Source organism: Pongo pygmaeus, chromosome 4 (genome assembly GCF_028885625.2).
Source record: "Pongo pygmaeus isolate AG05252 chromosome 4, NHGRI_mPonPyg2-v2.0_pri, whole genome shotgun sequence".
Taxonomy (NCBI): domain Eukaryota; kingdom Metazoa; phylum Chordata; class Mammalia; order Primates; family Hominidae; genus Pongo; species Pongo pygmaeus.
Genome location: NC_072377.2, coordinates 25,683,163 through 25,695,446, shown reverse-complemented (window position 1 = coordinate 25,695,446; position 12,284 = coordinate 25,683,163).

The window sequence follows — 12,284 nt, the reverse complement described above, 5'->3', positions numbered from 1 at the left end:
GTAGATTACCTGTTCACTTTGATGATGACAGTTTTTTTTTTTTTTTTTTTTTTTTTTTTTTTTTTTTTTTTTTGCTGTGCAGAAGCTCTTTAGTTTAATTAGATCCCATTTGTTCATTTTGCTTTTGTTGCCATTGCTTTTGGTGTTTTAGTCATGAAGTCTTTGCCCATGCCTATGTCCTGAATGGTATTGCCTAGGTTTTCTTCTAGGGTTTTTATGGTTTTAGGTCTTAGGTTTAAGTCTTGACTCCCTCTTGAGTTAATTTTTGTATAAGGTGTAAGGAAGGGATCAAGTTTAACCTTTCTGCATATGACTAGCCAGTTCCCAACACCATTTATTAAATAGGGAATCCTTTCCCCATTGCTTGTTTTTGTTAGTTTTGTCAAAGATTAGATGGTTGTAGATGTGCGGTGTTATTTCTGAGGTCTCTGTTCTGTTCCATTGGTCTGTATATCTGTTTTGTTACTAGTACTATGCTGTTTTGATTACTGTAGCCCTGTAGTATACTTTGAAGTCAGGTAGCATAATGCCTCCTGCTTTGTTCTTTTTGCTTAGGATTGTCTTGGCTGTGTGAGCTCTTTTCTAGTTCCATATGAAATTTAAAGTAGTTGTTTTCCAGTTCTGTGAAGAACGTTAATGGTAGTTTGATGGGGATAGCAATGAATTTTCACAATATTTATTCTTCCTAACCATGAGCATGGAATGTTTTTTTCATTTGTTTGTGTCCTCTCTTATTTCCTTGAGTAGTGGTTTGTAATTCTCCTTGAAGAGGTCCTTCAGATCCCTTGTAAGTTGTATTTCTAGCTATTTTATTCTCTTTGTAGAAATTTTGAATGGGAGTTCACTCATGATTTGGCTGGTCATTAGAGAAATGCAAATCAAAACAATAATGAGATACCATCTCATGCCAGTTAGAATGGCGATCTTAAAAAGTCAGGAAACAACAGATGCTGGAGAAGATGTGGAGAAACAGGAATGCTTTTACCCTGTCGGTGGGAGTGTAAATGAGTTCAACCATTGTGGAAGACAGTGTGGTGATTCCTCAAGGATCTAGAACCAGAAATACCATTTGACCCAGCAATCCCATCACTGGGTATATACCCAAAGGATTATAAATCATTCTACTATAAAGACACATGCACACATATGTTTATTGCAGCACTGTTCACAATAGCAAAGACTTGGAACCAACCCAAATGTCCATCACTGATAGACTGGATTAAGAAAATGTGGCACATGTACACCATGGAATACTATGCAGCCATAAAAAAGGATGAGTTCGTGTCCTTTGCAGGGACATGGATGAAGCTGGAAACCATCATTCCCAGCAAACTAACACAAGAATAGAAAACCAAACACCCCATGTTCTCACTCACTGGTGGGAGTTGAACAATGAGAACACATGGATACAGGGAGGGGATCATCACACTCCAGGGCCTGTAGGGGGTGGGGGATTAAGGGAGGGATAACATTAGGAAAAATACCTAATGTAGGTGACAGGTTGATGGTGGCAGCAAACCACCATGGCACATATATACCTCTGTAACAAACCTGCACGTTCTGCACATGTAACCCATAACTTAAAGTACAATAAAAAAAAAAAGTCAAAAAATAAAAGATGCTGGAGAAGTTGTGGAGAAAAGGGAACACTTATACAGTCTTGGTGGGTGTGTAAATAAGTTCAACCACTGTGGGAAGAAGGGTGGTGCTTCTTCAAAGGGCTAAAAACAGAAATTTGACCCAACAATCCTATTATTGGGTCTATACTCAAAACAATATAAACCATTCTACTATAAAGACATACACATGAATATTCATTGCAGCACTCTTTACAATAGCAATGACAAGGAATCAACCTAAATGCTCATCAATGACAGATTGGATAAAGAAAATGTGTACATATACACCATGGAATAATGTACACTGTGTAGCCATAAAAAGGAATGAGGCCGGGCACGATGGCTCACGCCTGTAATCCCAGCACTTTGGGAGGCCAAGGCGGGTGGACCACGAGGTCAGGAGTTCGAGACCAGCCTGACCAACATGGTGAAACCCCATCTCTACTAAAAATACAAAAATTAGCCGGGCGTGTTAGCGGGCGCCTGTAATCCCAGCTACTCGGGAGGCTGAGACAGGAGAATCCCTTGAACCCAAGAGGCGGAGGTTGCAGTGAGCCGAGATGGTGCCATTGCACTCCAGCCTGGGCCATAGAGCAAAACTCCGTCTCCAAAAAAAAAGAGGAATAAGAACAAGAGTATGTCTTTTATTGGAACATAGAGGGAACTAGAGGCTATTATCCTTAGCAAGCTAACACAGGAACAGAAAAACAAATACCACATATCTTCACTTAGAAGTGAGAGCTAAATGATAAGAACACATGGACACAAAGAAGGGAATGACAGACACTGGCGCCTACTGGAGGGTGGAGGGTGACAGGAGGGAGAGGAACAGAACAGAATAACTATTGGGTACTAGCCTTAGTGCCTGGGTGACAAAATAATCTGGGCAACAAACCCCCAAGGCATGAGTTCGCCTATATAGCAAAACTGCATTTGTTTAAAGATAAAAAAAAAATACTGCTTTTTTTTTCCTGTAATTTGTAGCATGTGTTAGCTTTTATAACGGATAATTTTCAAAAAATTTCTCTACCAAAAAAAGAAAGGAGCTACTTTATTACTTAGTTGCTTCAAATAGATATTTCATTATACTCTTTCTTTTGTGGGCCATTGATTAAGCTGTTGGGCAGCTTATACTGTTCCGTGGATTGTCAACAGGGAAGCTCTACTGTTCCCCGAGGATCTACATCTAGTTGACTATGGCTGGCAACTATTTGCTGGGTCAACTCTTCCACTAGGCAGGGGGGAGGTTCCTCTCCATAGGGATTTCTCTATAGGCTGCTTGTGCTTTCTTACAGCATGGTGGCTGGACTCTAGGAGACAGAACTGTGCCTGGAAATTAGCACAGAGTCACTTCTACCATAAAATTCTCACAGCAGTCCAAAACTCTGATCAGATTCAAGAGGAGGTGAGTAGACCCCACCTCAAGACATTAACAGTGCCAAAAAGATAAGTGCCTATCTTTAATCCACAAGTAATAAATACCCTCACTGTGAAAATACCCTCGCATGAAAGTTCATGGCAATTCACAGTTATTTGAAATAACTTGCTTGATAAATATAGATCTAAAAATAAATTACTTTGAGGAAAGCAAAATAGATTTTTCTTACTGACAATGTAATGATAAAATGGAACTAAAGTCTATAGTTAATGTTTGTTTGGATTCAAACAGTCAAGATATTTACCTGTCTTACTAATGCCATACTCTTTGCATTTTGAGATTCAGGCTCAGGAAGTAATTATATCCTCACCATTGGAATTGCCGTGAAAGGTCTAGACTTTGTCTTAGATAACAGTGATATTGCAAGTCAGAATATTGGTAGAGGGTGTGTCTATGACTGAATTTCCCAGAAGCAAAGATTTGTGTGAAATGTGTCTGTTATGAAGGTGGGATATATAATGCTTTGGGAGAGAAGGTGATGTGAGAAGAGACAGAAAAATAATGGCTAATGTAAGTGACTTTGTGAAAACAGCTACCACTGTGGGTGACTGAAGCTTAACTTTGTTGAGAAAATTCTTTAAGTCAGTTTAGAATATACATCTCAGAATTACACCCTGCCACAAGGGAGAGCTACTGGGGTATGTATACAACTATTATCATCAGTCATTGGTTGAAAGTTGCTTCCTGGTTTCCCCGGAAACCAGGGAGTATTGCCCTGCTAGGAAGCATTGCCCTGCAACTTCCAGTCTAATTTGAATGACCAAGCGTGCTACCGAAACCAGATAAATCTTAAGTCAAAGAGACCACATGTTTGCTGCCATAAGTTACTGCAGTATGCACTGAAGTACTACATAAAAGAAATACCTACTACAAAGCAATGTATAAAGAGAGAAAGGTACATCTATGTTTAAAAGATGTATCATTACAATCCTTATTTCATGTTACAGCTGTGATTATAAAGAATTAGTATGTGATAGTTTTAAGCTATATATGAAAAAATTTAATGGTCTACAAATGTTTAAAGTAAAAAGCAATCTTTAGTATTAGATATTCGTTTACTTATAATTTAATTTTACATTTTATATGAATTCTCTGGAGTTTTTATAGATTTTGGGTAGCTTACTTGGAAATAATTAAATATTTTACAAAAACGTGGCAATTTTCAAAAACACTTACAACATTTTTTTGCCTTCCTTTTCTCTCTCTATATGGTTAAGTAATCAAAGCTGCTTGATTGATATCTTGGATATAAGCAGTATAATTAGCTTTCATGCTCAATATGCATATATCCTCAAAAACTAAGGGCATACTCTAAAGCAAAATTTTAATATGATGCTTTAATATATTCCTAAAAGTAATCAAACATTTGTGGGTTCACATCATGCTATGTTCATATTTTTACAGTTTGCCTTCAAAATTTTTAATCTAAAACACAGAAATGTTTACAGTTTAAAGTATGTTGGTTATTTTAGTATTATAAAATGGCTGGGAAAAAAATGGACCCTGTAATTTGGAATGGAGATGTGTGGGAGGACAACAATGAATGGAGAACCCCAAAGTATGTTGGTTATTTTAATATTAAACTCAGCTTTAATTTTATTTTAAATAAAATATACAGCTCAGCATATGATTCCAAATTATTTAAAATAAATAATGTTTTATCTGTTACTGTTTGACTAGATAAATTTATTTTATAGGTTAGAAAAAACATCCTGAATGCTATTGTGAACACTCTCATTGACTTCTCTCAGATTTTCTCATTGTTACCTAAGGGGATGTATTGTTACATGAAGTTCTTTCGGCCTCCATTAAAATTCTCTAGAAGCATTCTGTATTAGGACTACAATCAGTAGTCATGGTTTGTATGCTTAATAATCATTTCACTGGTTTACTTTTCAATATCCCTAGGGTATTAATCTTTTGAAAACTTACCTGCAGTGGACATGATTCCATTGTAAAATGTTTCTTCATTCCCAATAGCACCATATAATAAGTAGTAGGTCTACTTTCATGCTGTATCAACTAATTTGCAATCATAGCAGATCTTAAGATTTCTTCTTCCAAGATGTCTTAACCTGCCAGGAGTTATATTCATTCAATTAATGTTTGCTGTGTGAATTAATTCCATTGTGGTTTTGCTAACTCCTATTTTACTGAAAGTCTCCTTGAACCAGAGTGTCATGTTGTTTGTTTCTTGACTTCTAATGAGAGGTCAGAGGAAATGATTTCTGAGATATCTTCTTAACCTTTCAAAGTCCAACATATTTTATGCTACTGTCTCAAACTAATTTTTTTAACCAAGGCATTAAATTGAAAATACCACAGAGCATTATTATGAAAATATTTACTTTTCTCAAAACATGTGAAAATATGATGTTTTAAACTTTGTGGGAAAGGTAATGTTTACAGCAGGATTGAGAGGAAAGCGATTAGATTTTTAATCCTGCTCTCTCTCTCTCTTTATGAAATTGGAAAATTTATTTAAAAATTTTGTGCCTCAGTTTCTTCATCGGCAAAACTGTTAACACGTACAACTCTGTGTATGTGCATGTATGTTTATAATCAGTCACACTAAATAATGCACTTATGAATGCAGGATGTATTTATTAATTATTTGACAGTTTACAAGAATACATAGTTCATTCAAAATTATTATAAATGAAAAATAATTCATATAGACACAGGATCATATAGTCTGACATAAATTGACAACAGGTGTGAAGATATTATTGATGCTTGGTTCTGACAACGGACAAAGCAAAGCTAAAGTTAAATCTAATCTTAGATTATTTCATATTGCTGCGCTTTCAAAGGCAAAGCAGGGGAAGTCATGCCACACGGTGAGAGCTAAAGCAAGACAGAGAAGGGGAAGGTCCAGACTCCTTAAACCACTAGATCTCACATGAGCTAACTGAGCAAGGACTCACTCCTTATTTTGGGGATAGGACTAAGGCATTCATGAGCGACCAGTTGTCATGACCCAAACACCTCCCACTAAGCCCACTGCCAAATTGGAGGTCACGTTTCAATGTAAAATTTGAAGGGGACAAAACATCCAAACCCATCTCATTAATATCCATACCCATTCTGTTCTTCAGACATCTGCTGATATAAATTAGAAAATTCAAGCAGTTCTTTTGGAGCATAGCAGACCTGCTCATGGGTAGCGTTCTTAGCCACACTTCTAGGGGCCTGCTGGGACTTGAGTCTAGTTACAGGTCTAGAAGCAAAGAAGGGTGATGGGGGTGGTCCCTGAGGAGAATCAGCATTGACTTGTCTGGCAACTGTCTCAGGGGAAGCTATTACTATTTCCTCAGGCAATGCAGGGTTAATATCCTCAGAAAAAGGTGGAAAAGCTGATACCATTCTGGGTCAGGGAGGGGATGTTGCCATCATGGAATGTAGGGCAGTCTCTTCCTCTGGCAAAATTAGCTCATCAGAATTTAGGAGCTCTGTGTCCCCAGCTTCATCAGGGTCCTCCCACATATCTCCATTCCAAATTACAGGGTCCATTTTTTTCCCAGCCAATGCTCTCACTTTAACAGTAAACACTCAGCAAGGCTGAGAGTTCACCATTTGTTGTTGGCCGGCCACTCACAGATAAGAGCTTGTGTTTGATTTTTCAGGAATTTAAACCCTTTGTCTATAGAAGAGAAGATTCTCACGGGGCACCCTTAGAAACTTTTAGGCTAGGTATGTGCCTCTGCAGCAAGGAGCTAGAATCCCTTAGCTCATCTTTTTCTTTCTTCACTTTGTCCAGTGAACTTAGGACCAACCAACTTCATTATATTTCTTGGTTTTCCACGAATGTTCAAAAGTATCACGTACAGAGTCACTAAATTCCTTTCCTCTCAGTAGTGGTGAACCAAAAGTATCACATGTATTTATTTTTCATAACTCTAAAAACAGTTCAAGCTAGGGACTGCCAATGCTCTCTGTACTATTAGAAGCAGAGTCCTTAGATTTAGTCAAATTAGAGAGCCAACTTCTAAAACCCAAAACCAACTAAGGGAATTCATCCTTAAACTTCTATTTCCCTAGAAACTCTATAAGCCAGTTCCTCGTATCAAAAGCTGTGTTAGTCACAGTTCTCCAGAGAGGCAGACACAATAGGATGTATACACACACACACATACACACACACACACACACACACACATATGTATATGTTTATTAGGTAATAGATTTATTATATAAGTTACAGGTCTAGAGGCAAAGAGGGGTGGTGAGGTTGAATCCTGAGGAGAAGCAGCATTATCTTGCCTGGCAACTGCCTCAGGAGAGGCTATTGCTACTTTCTCAGGCAAACATTTATATATATATATAAGTTTATTAGGGAGAATTATCTCACAGAGTTACAAGATAATGTTCCAAAATAGGCAGTCTATAACCTGGGGAAAGAGAGAAGCCAATAGCCTGGCTCAGTCCAAGTCCCAAGTCTGAAAGCCTCAAAACCAGGGAAATTGACTGTGCAACCATCAGTCTGGGGTGGAATGCCCAAGAGTCTGCACCCAAGCTGGGTGCACTTTTCAGCACCTGAAGGTCAAACAACCTGAAGTCTGATGCCCAAGGGCAGGAGGAGAGGAAGCAAACCATCTGGCACAGTGGGGAAAGAGAGAGAGCAAGCAGACCCAGCAGGCAAGCTACTTATCACCTTCTTCTACCTGCTTTATTCTACGTGTACTGGGAGCCAATTCAACGGTGCCAACCCACATTGAGGGCTGGTCTTCCTTTCCCAGTCCACTAGCTCAAATATCAATCTCCTCCAGCAAATACCCTCACATACACACCCAGGAACAGTGCTTCATCAGCCATCTAGTCTCCCTCAGTTCAGTCAAGTTGATGCCTGTTATTAACAACTACAGTCTTATTTGTCCAAAATTGCTCACAATTGCTTTATAATAAAAATTGAGTCAACTTTCAACAGGATTTTGTAATTGAGTTCCATTCACTAAATCATCTACAGAAACAGTGGAAATGTAAATAATTAGGCAATGCTTAGTAAATAATTGCTCCTCTGAACAATTATCTATTATAAATCCATCAAAAGCAATATTTTATAAAGTATATAATACCATAAATTACACGAAGATGATAACTTATGAAAAAGCAAGAAATGTGTCATCTGAGAAGGTTTCAAATGTATACAGAGCCAGGCACAGTAATAGAAATGTCACATCTTCTCACTTGTGGGGGTCTGACTCGCAGACCCTGACCCAACGACAGATAAATAAAGTAAACTGACACACAGATATTCTGCTTTTCCAGTCCAACTGAGCATCCAGGCTGCTTACAGATTCCAAGCAGAGTACTGTAAACAGTTGCGACCACTGCCCCAACGACAGATAAATAAAGTAAACTGACACACAGATATTCTGCTTTTCCAGTCCAACTGAGCATCCAGGCTGCTTACAGATTCCAAGCAGAGTACTGTAAACAGTTGCGACCACTGCCCCGACCAGCCAGTGAGACTCACATTTATTTAGTAAAGATTAATTGACAAAGGCTTGAGTCAACACCACTAGAGGGTGATTGATATTGCAGACTTCCGGAGTAGAAAGCAATTAAGCACCCATGGTAGATCAAAGGTTAGTCTTAGGACCACATGAATAAACAAGCTAGTTAGATAAACTCCCCACATTCCTTTGTTTCTACTCTAATTTATTTAATTAAAGGGACAAGGCTGCCTTCAGCCAAGTACTATATGTAAAAACCCCCAGGCCTTCCTAAAGGGTTTGTGTATATTCTCTGTAGCTAAAATTTTTCCCACCATCATGACTGAACCCCCACAATCACTTATTTGTGGGAGCTAAAACTTAAAACAATTGAAACCCTGGTGATAGAGAGTAGAACGATGGTTACCAGAGGCTCGGAAGAATAGTGGGGTCAGGGTTGGGATTATGGGGGAGAAGTGGGGATGGTCAATGGGTACACAGATATAATTAGGAAGAATGAATAAGATCTAATATTTGATAACACAACAGAGTGACTACAGTCAACAATAACTTACTGTACATTTAAAAATAACTAAAAAAGTATAACAGGATTGCATGTAACACAAAGAATGGACAAATGCTTGAGGTAATGAATACTCTATTTACCCAGATGTGATTATTGTGCATTGTATGCCTGTATAAAAATATCTCATGTACCCCATAAATATGTACCCCTACTATACCCACCAAAATTAAAAATAAATATATAAAATAAAATATATGCTGCAAGATAGTGCAGTATTTATTTTATGTGACTTTAACTTACTCTCTTTGCTTATCCACGTGTTAAACAATATTCATTTTTAATAAGCAAATGAAATGATTTATTATAAAAAGAAATTATTTCATGAAATAATTTTTGATATCCAAATTATCAACATCAAAATAACAAAAATATTTCATGTCAATAATTTGTATGATTGTCAACATCCTGAAAATTAAAACAAACATCCATTTCGCATTTGTCGTGGACTGAAATGTATCTCCTCCAAATTCATATGTTGAAGCCTTAACCCTCAATGTGATGGAATTTAGAGGTGGGGCCTTTGGTAAGTAATCAGGTTTAGATGAGGTCATAGAGGTGAGGCTTGCATGGTGAGATTAGTGTTCTTATAATCAAAGGAAGACACCAGAGCTCTCTCTGTCTTTCTACCATGTGAGGATAAAGCAAGAAGGCAGCCATCAGCAAGGCAGGAAGTGAGACTTCACCAGGAACCAAACCTGTTGACACTTTGATTTTGGACTTACCAACATCCAAAACTGTGAGAAATGAATGTCTGTTGTTTAAGCCACCCACTGTATGGTAGTTTGTTATAGTCACCTTAGCTGATTAAGAGCGTCATTGAAAATTCATGATATTTCTTTGAATGTGAAAATGTGCTTAAAGGAGCCCTTATGCAATAATGTCCTTTCAAAGCTTTTGCAAGTTTTTTTTTTTTGCTTCTATATAAATGATTTTCAGAGCATGCAAGTTATAAGGCACAGTTGCTTTCCTTTGCAAAAAGAAATCAAAGCTGGTGGAGTGCATAGGCCAGTGGATAGGAGTAATTTTCCTGTATGACTTTTGATTTTGAAAAGAAATTATATAAAATAACATTCAGAAGAGTGTAAAATCATTCACAAAGCTTCACCTGTTTTGACCCCTAGAGCAGATATTTTGCAAAATTGTTCTAGGGTACAATTTTCTTTTTATATGGAAAAAGAAACCATATTATTATTTTTTGGAGTGAAAACATAATTAAGTAAAAAGAAAATGTGAATAAGAAATGCAAAAATTCTGTTTCACTTTTCATAAGTAGGTAGTAATATTTTTTGTGATGCTTAAGCAAGAGAAGGTCATTTGAAGGCTATGATTTTAAAGCAATTATTTGTCTATGAGAGCATAGTGGATTTATAAGATAAATGCTTTATATAAATGGCCCTTGAGAAGACTAACAGTACATTGTATCATCTGCTATTACTTTATATGATATTCAACTAATTTAATACACAATAACTTATATTGTCTTTTAAAAATATTATGGATATTTATAAAGTTTTTTAGACTCCCTTCTGATACCTGCTCAAGGAATATTATGATTACATTAGAAAATCAAGTTGGACATTTTTGGATTTGAAATGTGTCATAAGAGAATTCTTTTCCATTTAGCATCTGTAGTGGACTGAAATGTATCTCCCCCAGATTCATACATTGAAGCTTTAACCACCAATGTGATGGAATTTAGAGGTAGGGCCTTTGGTAAGTAATTAGGTTTAGATGAAGTCGTAGAGGTGAGAATTGTATTTTAAATACAATTCACATAAATGTTGAATTGTATTTAAAAAATAAAACTAAAGGTCGTGTTCTCCATTTAATTATCTTATGGAATAGATTTATGTTTATTCCATTATGTATTTTATAAAATACCCATTTGCCCTGTGATGTGAAAAAAACAATATTTAATAGATAATAAAATCCCTTTTTGAAATATTTCTGAAGAATGAAATAAAAAATACATAGCATTTGAAGCAAGAGAGTTCAATTAGATGGAAAGACAAAGCTTAATTAAAAATAATGCCTTTCTTATATATATACTAGAAACTACCAGTTAAAAAAGAAAAATAATTCACATTAGTAAACATGACTACAGCAATACTACAAAGTGACTAAATGCATGCAACAAAATGTTCAAGATATTTAGCTGCATACATCATAATGTAAAAGAACGCTTAAGAAAATTTGAATAAATGAGAGAATTTGTATTTCTTGGTTCAGAGACAATATTGTATAATAGCACTATTCAATATTCATCTGTAAATTCAACCTAGCCTAATCAAAATAGCAACAGGATAATTTAAAGACCTTGGCAAGCCAATTCAAAAGCTAACATGGAAAAGTAAATGTTCAAAATAATACCTCAGAGAAAAATGTTAATAAATTTTACTCTTTTCTTCTGTAAGTAGAAAAAAATGGATACTTTAATTTTTGGTACATCATCCAACGCATGAATTATTCACTTGGAAAAAGATTTACTTGGAAAAAGTAATATCAGGAGAAATATTTATTTTTTCTCACATCTTTTACACTGTTTTATATTCTCAGTAACTATGCATCATATGTAAATGATATTGGCATTAGTGGTAATAAATTATACATATATAATTTGTTATTATAATTTATATTAACTGATCATATAAGACAAATTAAGTATATAAAATATATATTACACACGGAGAGCACACACACATTTATAATTATAATTTGGACATAGTCATTAAAATAAAATATTAACATAGAAATTAAGTGTATGCATATGTCTGTACCTAAGTCAAATTAAAATGAGCTGCTATATATAAATGATTAATTTTTTTACATCAGCCTTTACATTTTAAGAAGTGTTGAATTATAGTCTAATTTTAGTTGCTTGAAACTGACTTCATAAAGCTTTATTTTGAATCTCACAAATATGTCAATATTTTGTAGACACAATTTTATAAAATTTAATCTACTATTTTACTTACAACTATAGTTTTTGTGTTTTCATTTTCTAGACAGTGATTACCTAGATTCCTTTAACAATTCAAAACTAGTTGACTCAATATCTTGTTTCAGTATACATTATGGACAAATTTTAATTGAACAAATGACTTGCTTTTCTGTCTACCATAGTTTTACTCAGTCCCTGACTATTTCTAATTTAAATGATCATATTGACATAAAGTCAATTATCTTGAAGTGCTTCTGTATCTCTC